Source organism: Schistocerca piceifrons, chromosome 4, assembly GCF_021461385.2.
Source record: "Schistocerca piceifrons isolate TAMUIC-IGC-003096 chromosome 4, iqSchPice1.1, whole genome shotgun sequence".
Classification (NCBI taxonomy): domain Eukaryota; kingdom Metazoa; phylum Arthropoda; class Insecta; order Orthoptera; family Acrididae; genus Schistocerca; species Schistocerca piceifrons.
In genome coordinates this window covers 436,153,534-436,173,348 of record NC_060141.1, presented here as the reverse complement: position 1 = coordinate 436,173,348, position 19,815 = coordinate 436,153,534, and the positions used below count along the sequence as shown (strand labels likewise).

Below are 19,815 nucleotides of genomic sequence, written 5' to 3'. Positions count from 1 at the left end.
CTACCCTTCATTCGATCTCTGCGAACCCTACATTTCAGCAGGATAATGCACGACCGCATGTTGCAGGTCATGTACGGGCGTTTCTGGATACAGAAAATGTTTAACTGCTGCCCTGGCCAGCACATTCTCCAGATCTCTCACCAATTGAAAACGTCTGGTCAATGGTGGCCGAGCAACTGGCTCGTCACAATACGTCAGTCACTACTCTTGATGAACTGTGGTATCACGTTGAAGCTGCATGGGCAGCTGTACCTGTACACGGCATCCAAGCTCTGTTTGATTCAATGCCCAGGCGTATCAAGGCCGTTATTACGGCCAGAGGTGGTTGTTCTAGGTACTGATTTCTCAGGTTCTATGCACCCAAATTGCGTGAAAATGTAATCACATGTCAGTTCTAGTAAAATATATTTGTACAATGAATACTCGTTTATCATCTGCATTTCTTCTTGGTTGTAGCAATTCTAATGCCCAGTAGTGTATTACTGAAATCACTAATATGAAAGTAAATATAATACATAACGCCTGTCAGAATAATTACGTGAGCCAATGTACCACCATATTCTCTTATTAAGTCAGTGGGTCGCACAGTAATTTTCATTAGCGTATGCAGATTCTTCGGGAACAGTTTAGACTGTCGCTCGGGAGCCGTTAGGTGTGCGGCTTGCGGCACGCTGGCTCGCGGGCCGAATCACACTTGTGGAGGAAGTAGCTGTAACGAAGTGCGGGCCGCCAGCGACAAGGAGGCGGGCAGGGGCGCGGCCGTGCGCCTGGCAGCTTCTCTGCCCGAGGACGTCCGCACAATTCCGGCGAAGTGTCAGGAGGTAGTTTACCAGAGTCCCCGGGCGGGGCGCGTTTCTTGTCTCATTCCGGCGTCAACCTCCGTCTCTCTCTCTCTCCCTCCGTCTCTCTACCTCTCTGCCAGCCCCGTGCTTTCTTTCGCCCTGCGCTCCGCTCCTGCGCGCCGAGCCCCGCATCGCAGAGGCCCTGCCCGGCCGCCAGTGTACGTATCACGGCCGCGGTTATTGTGTTAGCGCCGACGGGAATATGAGTGCCGGTGGAGGCAGCAGCTCTCCGAGTTATATGGCTCCGCCAGATGCGTTTCCCGTAACGCGTTAAAGAAGAGCGGCTCCTGGAAGGCGCCGGAGGCGGAGGACACAGCCGCCAGCGGGCGCCGGCCTCGCCAGGAAATTGGTTTCCTCAGCGCGCGGCGCGGCCGCCGGGATGGCACCTCCCCTCCCACCCCCTTCCCACACCTTTCCCCCACCATCGTCACCACTACCACCCCTCCACAGTCTCCGGCACCGAGTCCCGGAAGTACGGCCGCGAATCGAGGAAACAACGTACTTAACGGCACAAAACGCGGCCTGGAGGCGCGCCCGCTCCCCACGGAAGAAATCTGCATAAAAATGTCGTTTGGTTCGTAGCCTTACCCTTTTCCCTTTTTTTTCCGCCTAGCCGCTGTAGCCGGCTCTTCCGCCATTTATTTCTTTTGCATTCGATTCGGGGGGTGGACGGCCAGCGCGCCTGGTATGAGGCCTCGACTGGGGGAGAGCTGGAAAGGCGTCGGCGTGGAGAGACGAAGCAGTTCCACAACAGCCTACTTAGCAGAGGCGCTTCACTTCTCTCAGTGCTCGCTCACTAAGCGTCGTGGCGTCAGATATGTGCGTCGGTCGGTCACTCGACGTCCTAGGCGTAATTAACTTCGGAAAGGGGGAGGGGTACGGAGGGGAAATTAGCCTCTGAGGGTAAAATGAACGCTTCGGAGCGGTATAAACGGAAAAGGATTGATCACCTCGAAACCAAAAACTAAAATATTTTTTAAAATCTTCCTTTTTATCAATTTTTCGTTATACTCGAATATCTACAAGAATCCAATAATTACCTAAAAAATTTCAAATACTATGATCAGTGCATGGCGTGAAATCAGAGTAACCATTCAAAGTACCATGAGGTTATCTTCCATTAGGAAAGTGAGTGCACTCAGCGACTGTTATGTAATTTATAAATGATAGAGCGCAGCAATCAGTCATGTTTTTTTTTTTTGCGGGTTTTATTACGCAGATCCAGATATCGGCTCGTGCCTAGCCATTATCAATGCACTATTTTTTAATCTCGCTGCATGTTAGTTCCCTGTTGTTCGGGCTGAAGCCTGATGCACTGATAATGGCTAGGCACTAGCCGAAATCTGGATTTGCGTAATAAAACCGGCAAAAAAAGGACGAATCTATCATTTATAAAATACATTAAAAGTACTAATGACTCTTATAATGCGTCTGACTGTACTTTGCTATGTTTCCAATTTGAACCCAAGGGCAGATACCGAAAACATTCGAAATTTTTTTTATTGATTAATTTATAATATCGATGCTTTAAGGATGACATCTCAAATGTCATAATCGATATCTGCCTCCGCATTCCGCGCTTGGCACACCCCTTCTTCCGCGCTCTGATCTAGACCTTCTCTACACTAGATTTTTTTCCGTTAATTTTGAATGGGGCACATTCAAAAGCGAATAGGAAGTAGATTTCTCGGACGGAAGAAGGAAATGAAGGGTAAGAAATTAGAAGATTGAAAGCCAGTGGAAGGTGCTAACAAAGAAATTCGCGAGTTACAAATGTAGTAGCCAGCCAGATTTCGGCTAGTGCCTAGCCTTTATCAATGCACTATTTTTATCTCGATGCATGTTAGTTCCCTGTTGTTCGGGCTTCAGTTCAGGGAAGTAACATGCATCGTGATTAAATAAATAGTGCATTGATAATGGCTAGGAACTAGCCGAAGTCTGGATTTGCGTAATAAAACCGGCAAAAAAAGGACGACTGATTGCTGCGCTCTGTCATTTATACAATACACTGAAAGTATTAATGACTGTTATAATGCGTCTGACTGTACTTGAATCACGTCACCTGGACGCGTTGTCCAAAATCAGCATTTGTGTTAGATGTTATGAGGATACCTGCATGTAAAGTCAGCCTATTGTTTAATAACCGAAATGTAAGTAGAATTAAGTTCATGCAGAGATCAGGCTTCCATCCATGTGTATTCACCCTGAAGATGATCAGAAGCAACGATGAAAAACGAATTGACAAAGCCCAGACAACAGAAGAAAATATGCAAAACTTAGCTAGGTAAAAGAAACAGGTGAAGAAAATACTCCAGGAGGGCAAAGAAGAGAATAAATATTGTGGATATGGACAGCATTAGTGACTACAGGTTAAAAATTGAAATAAAAACTTTAAGTCAGATTTTCCGTAGAGTGATTTTTCTGGGATGTGATGCTCCTTTTGTCAAGAACTACAGAATTTAACGTCCTGTATTTTGGCACAATTAGTAAAAATCGCTTACTGAATAATCCTGTGCAGTACTTTTTCTTTATCTTGTATATGAGAAATGTTCTCCTTTACCGTAGGGGGAAAGCAGAGAAGTCTCGGTTAACATAAAACTGAAAAATTAATTTGAAACTAACTATTAACTTGAACAAAAACCTGTTGCACGCGCTCTACCAGCCTTTTAAGGAGATGTAAGCTGTAATGTTTCAGCTCTAATGTTTGATTAGTTAGTGAGAAAAGGTACATTATACTCGTACGTACACGACCGCTACGGTCGCAGGTTCGAATCCTGCCTCGGGCATGGATATGTGTGTGATGTCCTTAGGTTAGTTAGGTTTAAGTAGTTCTAAGTTCTAGGGGACTTATGACCACAGCAGTTGAGTCCCAGTGCTCAGAGCCATTTGAACCATTTTTACTCGTACGTACACTGGTAAATAAAAATTGAAACCTTTAAGTTGAAACCATTATTAAATGAATGTCCATGAACATTATTAAACAAAAACTACCCAGGACACCGTGAACAATGTTCTACGCAGTAGTCTCAAGTTTCAACATTTTAACTCTGGTATTGTACGAGATATCTATGTTTAAATGTCGGTATGCATCTTTCCCTACGTCTGCCCTTCGACAAGTGAAAGTAACTTCCTGAAACTTATATATCTGGGATAATACTTGTAAGCTACTGTCCCGAGTACTCCCGACATTAATCTGACTCTAAAAGGAGAATCATTTTAACGCCTATAATTTGGGCCCTAATTTGACCCGAACCCCGCTTTATCTCAATGCATCGAACTCATTCTTTATAAAGATTTTATTTTAACGTGAATTTACTGCCAGAATCATACCCAGAAAACTAAAACTTCTCTTATTAAACATGTTATTTAATAGTAGCCTTTGCCCTGCATCTCATAGCCTCGTAAACCGACAAACTTGCCTCAGGCTCTGTAAGGTAAACACATTCATGTACCTATTTGCGCTGTGTGCACGCCTCTGTTTATACAAAAGGTAAAGTCGTGACCGTAAGAAAAACACCAAGGACACCATGTAAACGCTGGTGGAATTCTAGTCCTGATATGCAGGTTGTAGCATAATTGCGGTTCTAGGCACTACAGTCTGGAACCGCGCGACAGCTACAATCGCAGGTTCGAATCCTGCCTCGGGCATAGCTGTGTGTGATGTCCGTCAGTTAGGTTTAAGTAGTTCTAAGTTCTAGGGGACTGGTGACCTCAGAAGTTAAGTCCCATAGTGCTCAGAGCCATTTGAACCATTTGTAGCATAATTAGCGGCATAAACGCTTGCAGTTGAACGTACATGATACCAGAAGCAATAAAGCTCAGTAAACATGGGCTCTAAAAGAGCTATGAGCACTTGTTCGTCTTCACTACTGTGAAACACATCCCTTCTGCTAAACAAGTCCTCATATCCCTTAAGGTACGCGTTTTAGATCGCATGTTTCCTCCATTTTTTTGCTTCGAATGATCGTTTCTGTCAATTCCCTGACTGTTGACCATTCGTCCTCGAACACTTCGTGTGTATGTGTCCGATTGCTAAGCTATCTACACGCATGACTGTATTACCCAAATCCTTTTTTTTTTTGTAGTGTTCTCATATTATGTGTAAGTGGCACATCTAATTTTGACCGGATATTCAATTCCTTCTCAGCAATCTTCGAAATTATTCACCCAAAAGAACATTTTATTTGTTACTGAATTGGGAATATCCCAATGTATGCCAACGGCGATTTATCAGTTCTTACTGTATTGCAGGTAGGATTCTTATAGTACACTGCCTCTGTGTACAGTATAATAAATTTTACTCTTGTTTACTCGCTTCAGTGAACTGTGTATGTGAAAACTTGTTTTATTAGGAATCTGCCCTTTGTTAAGCCTATATAACTTCGTACCAGGGTACAATTTAATTTAATGTGTACTGTGAACTGTCAAAAACAACTATAGCATAAAATTTCCAGTGTCGAGATGGCTATGCAGACACATTCAGAAAGCCAATAAACAAAAATTTAAAGGGTAAAAGAGGCATACAGTTTCTTAGTGCAATGCAACTGGCTATGCTAGGGAAAGTACTATTTTAATTATTTGTTTTTTTTACCTGATTTGAAAGAGGCAGCAGCCTTTTCACTAGTAGCAGAGACAACAGTCTGGATGATTGACTGATCTGGCCTTGTCACATTAACTAAAACGGCCTTGCTGTGCTGGTACTGTGAACAGATGAAAGCAAGGGGAAAAAGCTATAATTTTTTCCGAGGGCATGCAGCTTTACTGTATAGTTAAATGATGATGGTGTCCTCTTGACTAAAATATTCAGGAGTTAAAATAGTCCCGCATTCGGATCTCCGGGCAGGGACTATTCGGGCGGACGTCGTTGTTAGAAGAAACAAAACTGGCGTTCTACGGATCGGAGTGTGGAATGCAAGTTCCTTTAATCGCGCTGATAGGTTAGAAATTTTAAAAAGGAAAATGGATAGATTAAAGTTAGATATAGTGAGTATTAGTGAAGTTCGGAGGCAGGAGAAACAAGGCGTCTGGTCAGGTGAATACAGGTATATAAATAAAAAATTAAATAGGGGCAATGCAGGACTAGATTTCATAATGAATAAAAAAATAGGAGCACTTGTCAGCTACTACCAACAGCATAGCGAACGCATTATTGCAAGCAAGATAGATATGAAGCCCACGCCTACCGCAGTAGTACAAGTTTATATGCCAACTAGCTCCGCAGATGCCCTAAGAGATTGAAGAAATGTATGATGAGATGAAAGAAATTATTCACATAGTGAAGGGAGACGAAAATTTAATAGTCATGGGGGACTGAAATCCGATAGTAGGAAAAGGAAGAGAAGGAAAATTTGGAAATTTGTGGTAAGATCTTATGGGACCAAACAGCTGGTGTCATCGGTCTCTAAGATTACACACTACTTAATCTAACTTAAACTAACTTACGCTAAGGACACCACACACACCCAAGTCCCAGGGAGGACTCGAATCTACGACGGGGGTAGCCGCACGAACCGTGACAAGACGCCCAAGACCGCGCGGCTACCCTGCGCGGCTAAGGAAGAGAAAAAAAAGTAGTAGGTGAATATGGAATGGGGGTAAGGGATGAAAGAGAAAGTTGAATTTTGCACACAGCATAACTTAATCGTAGTTAACACTTTAAGAATAATAAAAGAAAGTTGTATACGTGGAAGAGGCCTGGAGATACTGGAAGGTTTCAGATAGATTATACAGTGGTAAGTCAGAGATTTAGGAACCAGGTTTTAAATTGTAAGACATTCCTAGGGGCACATGTGGACTCTGACCACAATCTATTGGTTATGAACTGTAGACTAAAAGTGAAGAAACTGCAAAAAGGCTGGATTTTAAGGAGATGGGACCTGGATAAACTGAAAGAACGAGAGGTTGTAGTAAGTTTCAGGAAGAGCATTTGGGAAAGATTGACAAGAACGGGAGACAGAAATACAGTAGAAGAAAACGGGGTAACTTTAGAGGTGAAATAGTGAAGGCAGCAGAGAATCAAGAAGGTAAAAAGATGAGGGCTGGAAGAAATCCTTGGGTAACAGAAGAGATATTGAATTTAATTGATGAAAGGAGAAAATATAAAAATGCATTAAACGAAACAGGCAAGAAGGAATACAAAAGTCTCAAAAGCGAGATCGACAGGAAGTTAAAAATGGCTAAACAAGGAGGGCTAGAGGACAAATGTAGGGATGTAGAGGCGTATATCGCTAGGGATAAGATGGAAACTGGATGCAGGAAAATTAAACATATCTTTCCAGAAAAGATAACCACTTGTATGAATACCAAGAGCTCAGACGGAAAACCAGTTATAAGCAAAGAAGGGAAGTCAGAAAGATGGAAGTAGTATATAGAGGGTCTATACATGGGCGATGTGCTTGACGGCAATATTGTGGAAATGGAAGAGGACGAAGATGAAGATGAAATGGGAGATATCGTACTGCGTGAAGAGTACTGATAGCATTGGGAGAGCCAGCCACGACAAAACTCTACCATCAGTTAAGAAACACGTATGAGACAGGCGAAATAACCTGACTTCAAGAAGAATATAATATTTCTAATCCCAAAGAAAGTAACTGTTGACAGGTGACAAAAATTACCGAACTATCAGTTAATAAGTCACAGCTGCAAAATACTAACACGAATTCATTGCAGACGAATGGAAAAGCTGGTAGAAGCCAACATCGAGGAAAATCTGTTTGGATTCCGTTGAAATGTTGGAACACATGAGGCAATACTGACCCTACTACTTATCTTACAAAATAGATTAAGGAAAGGCAAACCTAGTTTCTAGCCTTTTTAGGGTTAGAGAAAGCTTTCGACAAAGTTGACTGGAATATTCTCTTACAAATTCTGAAGGTGGCAGGGGTCAAATACAGGGAGCGCAAAATTATTTACAATTTCTATAGAAACCAGATGTCAGTAATAAGAGACGAGGGGTACGAAATAGAAGCAGTGGTTGGGAAGGGAGTGAGACATGGTTGTAGCCTATCCCCGATGTTATCCAACCTTTATACTGAGCAAGCAGTAACGCAAACAAAAGAAAAATTTAGGGTAGGAAAAAAATCCATGGAGAAGAAATAAAAACTTTGGGGTTTGAAACTTCCTGGCAGATTAAGACTGTGTGCCGGACCGAGAGTTGAACTCGGGACCTTTGCGTTTCGTGGGCAAGTGCTCAATCGAGAGGGAGAGCTTCTGTGAAGTTTGGAAGGTAGGAGACGAGGTACTGGCAGAAGTCAAGCTGTGAGGACGGGGCATGAGTCGTGCTTGGGTAGCTCAGCCGGCAGAGCACTTGCCCGCGAAAGGCAAAGGTCCCGAGTTCGAATCTCGGTCCGGCACAGAGTTTTAATCTGCCAGGAAGTTTCATATCAGCGCACACTCCGCTGTAGAGTGAAAATTTCATTCTATTAACTTTGGGGTTTGCCGATGACAATGCAAATCTATCAGAGACATCAAAGGACCTGGAAGAGCTGTTGAACGAAATGGACAGTGTCTTGAAAGGAGGATATAAGATGGACATCAACAAAAGCAAAACGAGGATAATGGAATCTAGTCGAATTAAATTAGGTAATGCTGAGGGAATCAGATTAGGAAATGAGATACTTAAAGTAGTACCAGGGGAGCATTTAGAATGCTTGATGACATAAATAGAATTTCAAGGACGCTTTTATGAACATATACTTCCATTATTTTCTTTTGGTCGGCGTTGCTGATGTAATGTTGCAATGTAAATGCGTATTCTAACATTAAAATCTTAAGCGATGTCATTATCTAACAAGCTGTGTATCTCAGTTTTACAAATATATTTAGATATTAACAACCATGTTTAGCGACAAATTATTATGCTGTGTGTGGTCGACCGTAAGATAGGGATCGGGACAAAGCTTTCATTGTGGACCACACATTGCGTCAACTCTCATTGCAGAAAGAGGGCGATAATAAAGGTCGGTAGCGTGCATTGAGCGAGGACTACAGCTTACTGCAACCGGCCACTTGCTTGGCGTGGCGAGTTAACAGCTCGCTTGTTACTCATTATTTCGTTAGTAAGCTGTTTGCTAGCCGACCGACCCCAAAGTAACGGATAATGTACTTATTACCACAGTGAAATACCCCGTGAATTTCTTCGAAGAAATAAATATCGTTAACCTCGATTAGCAAGAGCATACGAGTACGAGGAATAGCTCAACAGCACAAAATAAAGCTGATGGTTTATTCGCAAATGGAGCGTTACCAACATAGGGCTGAATTAAGGACATTTCTACAAAACATTTTAAACAGTTGCCGGTGAATGAAGTCATGCTTACAGAAACTGATATTGAGACCAAAGCACTTCACGAAGACAATACGCTGAAAAAAGGTTCGACGTTAACTGGCAACATTTTAGCGAAAGGGAGGTGGCTAGTATCCACTATGATCAGAAAATTCGTCACAGCTCGAAGGTGTGGAAGTGGATTTTCTCCTACGATATCAACGAAAACACAGGCAAAGGAACGAATGAACGTGGAGCATGATTCTTATGAGCAGCGACTGAGATCAAACTGGATGTTACGAGGACTGGAAAAAATAAGCAGAACTCGCTGTCCCATTGTTTCATTATTTCTTAATACAAATATGTGCATTGTTTGCTTGAACGTTAACTAATTGTTACATATCTATCGTTATTTTGAAAGCTGATATTTAATTAGCTGCTTAACTTTATTGGGGGATGTTATCTGACGTGTGATCTCATTAAAGAAAATGGCATCAGAAAGAGGGAACCACTGCTCCAGCTTAGACGCAAAACAACTTGAATGTCTCTCCCCTTGATTCTTAAAGAAGACCCTTCAATGATTATGTAATACGAAGGCAAAAAGAAGAAAGAAAAAAAGACCACGGCTTTGCTCTCCACGAAATAACTGCTCTGTAAACAGGTACATAACGCACATATGTACCGCTCCTTTTCTAGTTAACTTGTGGCGCTGCTGGTTAATATTCTAATTTTCTACACGCATCCCACATAAGATAGCAGAGCGTTGCCGTTTTAAATGCCACTGCAATTCACAGACACGGATGTATCTGCCTATCTCGGTGTCGACTGCGTCAATTAATTCAAAATAATATGCAGACTTCAGGTGCTCAATATAACAAAGAGGGACAGATGCAATAAGCTGCGCTCGCAATAAACAAATCTGAGCGCTTGACACGTACATCTAATCATAGTAACGCCACGACACAAGTATAAAACACGCGTAAATGAAAACGCTAATTGCAAAACTGGACGTATCAGCCACAACGCAGGTAACACAACACAACACCAAAAACTCGAGAAAGGAACGATGTTTTTACTCGCAAATTTCCATCAAACACGCATTCAGTTTCACACACACACAATGTAATAAAAATGAAGTGGCCTTTATATGTGTGTAGGAGCCGGTATCAAGCATGTGAGAAGACGAAATTAAAAATATCAAGCATTTTATGTGCAAATGATGATTATCATGGCGATACATTCGTATGGGCGCGTGAAAGCAAGGTCTTTAGCGCCCCTACTAAAATATCACGAGACGAGCGTGAGTAAACCTGAACTACAAGGAAAAAAGGAATAATGCCCAAGTGCGTGCACACACACACACACACACACACACACACACACACACAAATACACACACACACACACACACACACACACACACACACACGACGAAAATCACGTACGTCATCAGATTGTAACCAACAGTAAAAAGAAAAAATCAGGAGAAAGATGCAAAAGAATCTAGTAAATGGCTACAATTCGCAGACTTTGAAAAAACGAATGAGGCAGCCACTAGTGTTTCAACCAATCCTAAATTTCTACTAAATTCAACTTCACAGTACGCATCTCCGATTTATTCATGTTTGTCAACAGTTTACAAGTGAAGTCCATGCGTCTGTGCACACTATTTTGTATTTACACGACAAATCTATTCAATCTTTCCCTGCATTCCTCAATACTGCTTTAGTTTCACTTCATTGTTGTCTAGATTTATGTCTTGGTTCTTGTGAGTCATTTCGTATTAAATTGAAATAAGCTTGAAAGTAGAAACCCATGGTTCTCCAAACTCTCCCGCACAGGTCATGAAGGCCCAAAGGTACCAACCGCCCGCCGTGTCATCCTCTGCCCACAGCCGTCACTGCATGCAGAGACTCGGGTCTCGGTCCTGCACACAGTTTTAATCTGCCAGGAAGTTTCATATCAGCGCACACTCCGCTGCAGAGTGAAAATCTCATTCTGGAAACATCCCCCAGGCTGTGGCTAAGCCATGTCTCCGCAATATCCTTTCTTTCAGGAGAGCTAGTTCTGCAAGATTCGCAGGAGAGCTTCTGTTAAGTTTGGAAGGTAGGAGACGAGGTACTGGCAGAAGTCAAGCTGTGAGGACGGGGCGTGAGTCGTGCTTGGGTAGCTCAGTTGGTAGAGCACTTGCCCCCGAAAGGCAAAGGTCCCGAGTTCGAGTCTCGGTCCGGCACACAGTTTTAATCTGCCAGGAAGTTTCATATCAGCGCACACTCCGCTGCAGAGTGAAAATCTCATTCTGGAAACATCCTCCAGGCTGTGGCTAAGCCATGTCTCCGCAATATCCTTTCTTTCAGGAGTGCTAGTTGTGCAAGATTCGCAGGAGAGCTTCTGTTAAGTTTGGAAGGTAGGAGACGAGGTACTGGCAGAAGTCAAGCTGTGAGGACGGGGCATGAGTCGTGCTTGGGTAGCTCAGCCGGCAGAGCACTTGCCCGCGAAAGGCAAAGGTCCCGAGTTCGAGTCTCGGTCCGGCACAGAGTTTTAATCTGCCAGGAAGTTTCATATCAGCGCACACTCCGCTGTAGAGTGAAAATTTCATTCTATTAACTTTGGGGTTTGCCGATGACAATGCAAATCTATCAGAGACATCAAAGGACCTGGAAGAGCTGTTGAACGAAATGGACAGTGTCTTGAAAGGAGGATATAAGATGGACATCAACAAAAGCAAAACGAGGATAATGGAATCTAGTCGAATTAAATTAGGTAATGCTGAGGGAATCAGATTAGGAAATGAGATACTTAAAGTAGTACCAGGGGAGCATTTAGAATGCTTGATGACATAAATAGAATTTCAAGGACGCTTTTATGAACATATACTTCCATTATTTTCTTTTGGTCGGCGTTGCTGATGTAATGTTGCAATGTAAATGCGTATTCTAACATTAAAATCTTAAGCGATGTCATTATCTAACAAGCTGTGTATCTCAGTTTTACAAATATATTTAGATATTAACAACCATGTTTAGCGACAAATTATTATGCTGTGTGTGGTCGACCGTAAGATAGGGATCGGTACAAAGCTTTCATTGTGGACCACACATTGCGTCAACTCTCATTGCAGAAAGAGGGCGATAATAAAGGTCGGTAGCGTGCATTGAGCGAGGACTACAGCTTACTGCAACCGGCCACTTGCTTGGCGTGGCGAGTTAACAGCTCGCTTGTTACTCATTATTTCGTTAGTAAGCTGTTTGCTAGCCGACCGACCCCAAAGTAACGGATAATGTACTTATTACCACAGTGAAATACCCCGTGAATTTCTTCGAAGAAATAAATATCGTTAACCTCGATTAGCAAGAGCATACGAGTACGAGGAATAGCTCAACAGCACAAAATAAAGCTGATGGTTTATTCGCAAATGGAGCGTTACCAACATAGGGCTGAATTAAGGACATTTCTACAAAACATTTTAACAGTTGCCGGTGAATGAAGTCATGCTTACAGAAACTGATATTGAGACCAAAGCACTTCACGAAGACAATACGCTGAAAAAAGGTTCGACGTTAACTGGCAACATTTTAGCGAAAGGGAGGTGGCTAGTATCCACTATGATCAGAAAATTCGTCACAGCTCGAAGGTGTGGAAGTGGATTTTCTCCTACGATATCAACGAAAACACAGGCAAAGGAACGAATGAACGTGGAGCATGATTCTTATGAGCAGCGACTGAGATCAAACTGGATGTTACGAGGACTGGAAAAAATAAGCAGAACTCGCTGTCCCATTGTTTCATTATTTCTTAATACAAATATGTGCATTGTTTGCTTGAACGTTAACTAATTGTTACATATCTATCGTTATTTTGAAAGCTGATATTTAATTAGCTGCTTAACTTTATTGGGGGATGTTATCTGACGTGTGATCTCATTAAAGAAAATGGCATCAGAAAGAGGGAACCACTGCTCCAGCTTAGACGCAAAACAACTTGAATGTCTCTCCCCTTGATTCTTAAAGAAGACCCTTCAATGATTATGTAATACGAAGGCAAAAAGAAGAAAGAAAAAAAGACCACGGCTTTGCTCTCCACGAAATAACTGCTCTGTAAACAGGTACATAACGCACATATGTACCGCTCCTTTTCTAGTTAACTTGTGGCGCTGCTGGTTAATATTCTAATTTTCTACACGCATCCCACATAAGATAGCAGAGCGTTGCCGTTTTAAATGCCACTGCAATTCACAGACACGGATGTATCTGCCTATCTCGGTGTCGACTGCGTCAATTAATTCAAAATAATATGCAGACTTCAGGTGCTCAATATAACAAAGAGGGACAGATGCAATAAGCTGCGCTCGCAATAAACAAATCTGAGCGCTTGACACGTACATCTAATCATAATAACGCCACGACACAAGTATAAAACACGCGTAAATGAAAACACTAATTGCAAAACTGGACGTATCAGCCACAACGCGGGTAACACAACACAACACCAAAAACTCGAGAAAGGAACGATGTTTTTACTCGCAAATTTCCATCAAACACGCATTCAGTTTCACACACACACAATGTAATAAAAATGAAGTGGCCTTTATATGTGTGTAGGAACCGGTATCAAGCATGTGAGAAGACGAAATTAAAAATATCAAGCATTTTATGTGCAAATGATGATTATCATGGCGATACATTCGTATGGGCGCGTGAAAGCAAGGTCTTTAGCGCCCCTACTAAAATATCACGAGACGAGCGTGAGTAAACCTGAACTACAAGGAAAAAAAGGAATAATGCCCAAGTGCGTGCACACACCACACACACACACACACACACACACACACACACACACGACGAAAATCACGTACGTCATCAGATTGTAACCAACCGTAAAAAGAAAAAAATCAGGAGAAAGATGCAAAAGAATCTAGTACATGGCTACAATTCGCAGACTTTGAAAAAACGAATGAGGCAGCCACTAGTGTTTCAACTAATCCTAAATTTCTACTAAATTCAACTTCACAGTACGCATCTCCGATTTATTCATGTTTGTCAACAGTTTACAAGTGAAGTCCATGCGTCTGTGCACACTATTTTGTATTTACACGACAAATCTATTCAATCTTTCCCTGCATTCCTCAATACTGCTTTAGTTTCATTTCATTGTTGTCTAGATTTATGTCTTGGTTCTTGTGAGTCATTTCGTATTAAATTGAAATAAGCTTGAAAGTAGAAACCCATGGTTCTCCAAACTCTCCCGCACAGGTCATGAAGGCCCAAAGGTACCAACCGCCCGCCGTGTCATCCTCTGCCCACAGCCGTCACTGCATGCAGAGACTCGAGTCTCGGTCCTGCAAACAGTTTTAATCTGCCAGGAAGTTTCATATCAGCGCACACTCCGCTGCAGAGTGAAAATCTCATTCTGGAAACATCCCCCAGGCTGTGGCTAAGGCATGTCTCCGCTATATCCTTTCTTTGAGGAGTGCTAGTTGTGCAATATTCGCAGGAGAGCTTCTGTTAAGTTTGGAAGGCAGGAGACGAGGTACTGGCAGAAGTAAAGCTGTGAGGACGGGGCGTGAGTCGTGCTTGGGTAGCTCAGTTGGTAGAGCACTTGCCCGCGAAAGGCAAAGGTCCCGAGTTCGAGTCTCAGTCCGGCACACAGTTTTAATCTGCCAGGAAGTTTCATATCAGCGCACACTCCGCTGCAGAGTGAAAATCTCATTCTGGAAACATCCCCCAGACTGTGGCTAAGCCATGTCTCCGCAATATCCTTTCTTTCAGGAGTGCTAGTTGTGCAAGATTCGCAGGAGAGCTTCTGTTAAGTTTGGAAGGTAGGAGACGAGGTACTGGCAGAAGCTGTGAGGACGGGGCGTGATTCGTGGTTGGGTAGCTCAGTTGGTAGAGCACTTGCTCGCGAAATGCAAAGGTCCCGAGTTCGAGTCTCGGTCCAGCACACAGTTTTAATCTGCCAGGAAGTTTCATATCAGCGCACACTCCGCTGCAGAGTGAAAATCTCATTCTGGAATCCTGTTTCTGTATGACGCTTGAGTTGTCGTCCGATGTTGTTCCACGTGTGATCGATTGGAGACAGATCTGATGATCGAGCAGGCCAAGGCAACCTGTCGACGCTGTGTAGAGAAAGTTGGGTTATAACACCTGTGTGTGGGAGAGCGTTGACCTACTAGAAAACATCCCCTGTAATGATGTTCATGAATGGCAGCGCGGCAGGATGTATCACCAGACTGAAGTAGAATTTTGCAGCGAGGATGCGTGCTTCTGCTGCCATACGAAATCCCATCCCGGACTATGTGTAGGTTCGGTGTGTCCAGCACGCAGACGGGTTGACTGCAGGCCTTCAACTGGCCCCCTTCCTACAAACACACGGCCATCACTGGCACCAAGGCAGAACCAGCTTTCATCAAAAAACACGACAGACTTCCACCCTGCCCTCCAATGGACTCTCGCTCGACGCCACTGAAGCCTTAAGTAATGATGGTTTCGGTTCGTAAGAATGCACATTACTGGGCGTTTGGCTCGGAGCTGTCCTTGAAGTAACAATGGCGCAAACTGCTGCACATATTGCTGCTGCAGATGCAGTACGATGCGCCAGAACCCTACGATGGTCTGCTCTCTCGGTAGTGCCATGTGACCGTCCGAAGCCCGGTCTTCTTGCGACTGTGCATTCCCGTGACCACATCTACCAGCAGTCATGTACGGTGGCAGGAGGAACATCCAGTTTCACATAGCCCTGTTACACGATCTCCTTCAAACTCAGTGAGATATTTATAATGGCGTCTTTGTCGCGTTAAAGGCATTCGTGACTAACAACTCATAACGTCCAATCTCAAAGGTAACTAACGCTCGCGACCGTTGCAGCGAGTATTTAAAGCAAACCTGATTTGCGTCCTCTGTGGCGCTACTACCGTCACTCTTGTGCGACTGGCACGAAAGTTGTACAGAAATCTTCTTTCACATGTAGTAACATGCCTACCAATTTTCGTTCATGTCACACAACTCCAACTTGGTGCTGCGTTTTTTTTTTTTTTTCTTCCGTCACTATGTTAATGCTCGATAAATACAGAAAGTCTGAAAGCGCTGAATTAAATTTGCGTTATGTGTGTCATTTTTACGTTTATGTGTCTCAGTATTACATTACGTGTAGAAGAATGGGGAAGATGCGTCATAAAACATAGGTACTTTAAGTGGACTTATGGTGTGCTTTGGCACCAAAATAGGAGTTCCCGGTATTACAAATACAGCAATATAATTTATATTTCGAGACTTGGTAAGAATATCTTCCACGAGTAATGAGTGCGTTGGGTAAGGACGCCGGCACAGTAGCTCAGTGTGTTCGGTCAGAGGGTTAGTTACTCTCTGTAATAAAAAACTGAGTGAATACTAAAATGTAGACTTTCACGGCCGGAAATGTCATGTCCATTATAATTATCCGGGCTGTTATGTCGTGGTCGGTTGATGAATTCTGTGTCAATTCCCAACGTTTCGTCTCCGTCTGCGGGTGACATCTTGAAGGGGGTCTGTAGCTCGATGGAAGGTCCAACACACCCACTGGCTCGCTACTGACTCAGATTCCATCGAGCTACATACCCCTTGAAGATGTCTCCCGCAGACGGGGACGAAACGTTGGGAATTGACACAGAATTCATCAACCGACCACGGCACAACAGCCCGGATAATTATAGTGGACAAAACTGAGTGAATGGCGCAAAGAACAACCTGAATGGGTGTCATGGGACGTTCACCCCGAACATATACCCCGAACAATATAGAACAAAATGAGATAAAAAAAAAAGATGGATAGAGCGTCTGCCATGTAAGCAGGAGATTCCGGGTTCGACTCCCGGTCGGGGCACTCATTTTCACCTGTCAGCGTTGGCATATACCAATGCCCGTCAGCAGCTAAAGGTTGTTGTTGTTGTGGTCTTCAGTCCTGAGACTGGTTTGATGCAGCTCTCCATGCTACTCTATCCTGTGCAAGCTTTTTCATCTCCCAGTACCTACTGCAACCTACATCCTTCTGAATCTGCTTAGTGTATTCATCTCTTGGTCTCCCTCTACGATTTTTACCCTCCACGCTGCCCTCCAATACTAAATTGGTGATCCCTTGATGCCTCAGAACATGTCCTACCAACCGATCCCTTCTTCTGGTCAAGTTGTGCCACAAACTTCTCTTCTCCCCAAACCTATTCAATACTTCCTCATTAGTTATGTGATCTACCCATCTAATCTTCAGCATTTTTCTGTAGCACCACATTTCGAAAGCTTCTATTTTCTTCTTGTCCAAACTATTTATCGTCCATGTTTCACTTCCATACATGGCTACACTCCATACGAATACTTTCAGAAATGACTTCCTGACACTTAAATCAATACTGGATGTTAACAAATTCTTCTTCTTCAGAAACGCTTTCCTTGCCATTGCCAGCCTACATTTTATATCCTCTCTACTTCGACCATCATCAGTTATTTTGCTCCCCAAATAGCAAAACTCCTTTACTACTTTAAGTGCCTCATTTCCTAATCTAATTCCCTCAGCATCACCCGACTTAATTAGACTACATTCCATTATCCTTGTTTTGCTTTTGTTGATGTTCATCTTATATCCTCCTTTCAAGACACTGTCCATTCCATTCAACTGCTCTTCCAAGTCCTTTGCTGTCTCTGACAGAATTACAATGTCATCGGCAAACCTCAAAGTTTTTATTTCTTCTCCATGAATTTTAATACCTACTCCGAATTTTTCTTTTGTTTCCTTTACTGCTTGCTCAATATACACATTGAACAACATCGGGGAGAGGCTACAACCCTGTCTCACTCCTTTCCCAACCACTGCTTCCCTTTCATGTCCCTCGACTCTTATAACTGCCATCTGGTTTCTGTACAAATTGTAAATAGCCTTTCGCTCCCTGTATTTTACCCCTGCCACCTTTAGAATTTGAAAGAGAGTATTCCAGTCAGCATTGTCAAAAGCTTTCTCTAAGTCTACAAATGCTAGAAACGTAGGTTTGCCTTTCCTTAATCTTTCTTCTAAGATAGTCGTAAGGTCAGTATTGCCTCACGTGTTCCAGTGTTTCTACGGAATCCAAACTGATCTTCCCCAAGGTTGGCTTCTACTAGTTTTTCCATTCGTCTGTAAAGAATTCGTGTTAGTATTTTGCAGCTGTGACTTATTAAGCTGATAGTTCGGTAATTTTCACATCTGTCAACACCTGCTTTCTTTGGGATTGGAATTATTATATTCTTCTTGAAGTCTGAGGGTATTTCGCCTGTTTCATACATCTTGCTCACCAGATGGTAGAGTTTTGTCAGGACTGGCTCTCCCACTGCCGTCAGTAGTTCCAATGGAATATTGTCTACTCCGGGGGCCTTGTTTCGACTCAGGTCTTTCAGTGCTCTGTCAAACTCTTCACGCAGTATCATATCTCCCATTTCATCTTCATCTACATCCTCTTCCATTTCCATAATATTGTCCTCAAGTACATCGCCCTTGTATAGACCCTCTATATACTCCTTCCACCTTTCTGCTTTCCCTTCTTTGCTTAGAACTGGGTTTCCATCTGAGCTCTTGATATTCATACAAGTCGTTCTCTTATCTCCAAAGGTCTCTTTAATTTTCCTGTAGGCGGTATCTACCTTACCCCTAGTGAGATAGGCCTCTACATCCTTACATTTGTCCTCTAGCCATCCCTGCTTAGCCATTTTGCACTTCCTGTCGATCTCATTTTTGAGACGTTTGTATTCCTTTTTGCCTGCTTCACTTACTGCATTTTTATATTTTCTCCTTTCATCAATTAAATTCAATATTTCTTCTGTTATCCAAGGATTTCTAGTAGCCCTCGTCTTTTTACCCACTTGTTCCTCTGCTGCCTTCACTACTTCATCCCTCAAAGCTACCCATTCTTCTTCTACTGTATTTATTTCCCCCATTCCTGTCAATTGCTCCCTTATGCTCTCCCTGAATCTCTGTACAACCTCTGGTTCTTTTAGTTTATCCAGGTCCCATCTCCTTAAATTCCCACCTTTTTGCAGTTTCTTCAGTTTTAATCTACAGGTCATAACCAATAGATTGTGGTCAGAGTCCACATCTGCCCCTGGAAATGTCTTACAATTTAAAACCTGGTTCTTAAATCTCTGTCTTACCATTATATAATCTATCTGATACCTTTTAGTATCTCCAGGGTTCTTCCATGTATATAACCTTCTTTCATGATTCTTAAACCAAGTGTTAGTTATGATTATGTTGTGCTCTGTGCAAAATTCTACCAGGCGGCTTCCTCTTTCATTTCTGTCCCCCAATCCATATTCACCTACTATGTTTCCTTCTCTCCCTTTTCCTACACTCGAATTCCAGTCACCCATGACTATTAAATTTTCGTCTCCCTTCACAATCTGAATAATTTCTTTTATTTCATCATACATTTCTTCAATTTCTTCGTCATCTGCAGAGCTAGTTGGCATATAAACTTGTACTACTGTAGTAGGTGTGGGCTTCGTATCTATCTTGGCCACAATAATGCGTTCACTATGCTGTTTGTAGTAGCTTACCCGCATTCCTATTTTCCTATTCATTATTAAACCTACTCCTGCATTACCCCTATTTGATTTTGTGTTTATAACCCTGTAGTCACCTTACCAGAAGTCTTGTTCCTCCTGCCACCGAACTTCACTAATTCCCACTATATCTAACTTCAACCTATCCATT

General features: G+C 42.8%; 1 non-coding gene across 1 annotated transcript; it reads left to right on the top strand.

Annotated features, from left to right (window-relative positions):
* Positions 1 to 11,267: 11,267 nt before the first annotated feature.
* Trnas-cga lies at positions 11,268 to 11,342 on the top strand. The gene has a single exon. It is a non-coding gene; the product is annotated as a tRNA-Ser (tRNA).
* The last annotated feature ends 8,473 nt before the right edge of the window (positions 11,343 to 19,815 follow it).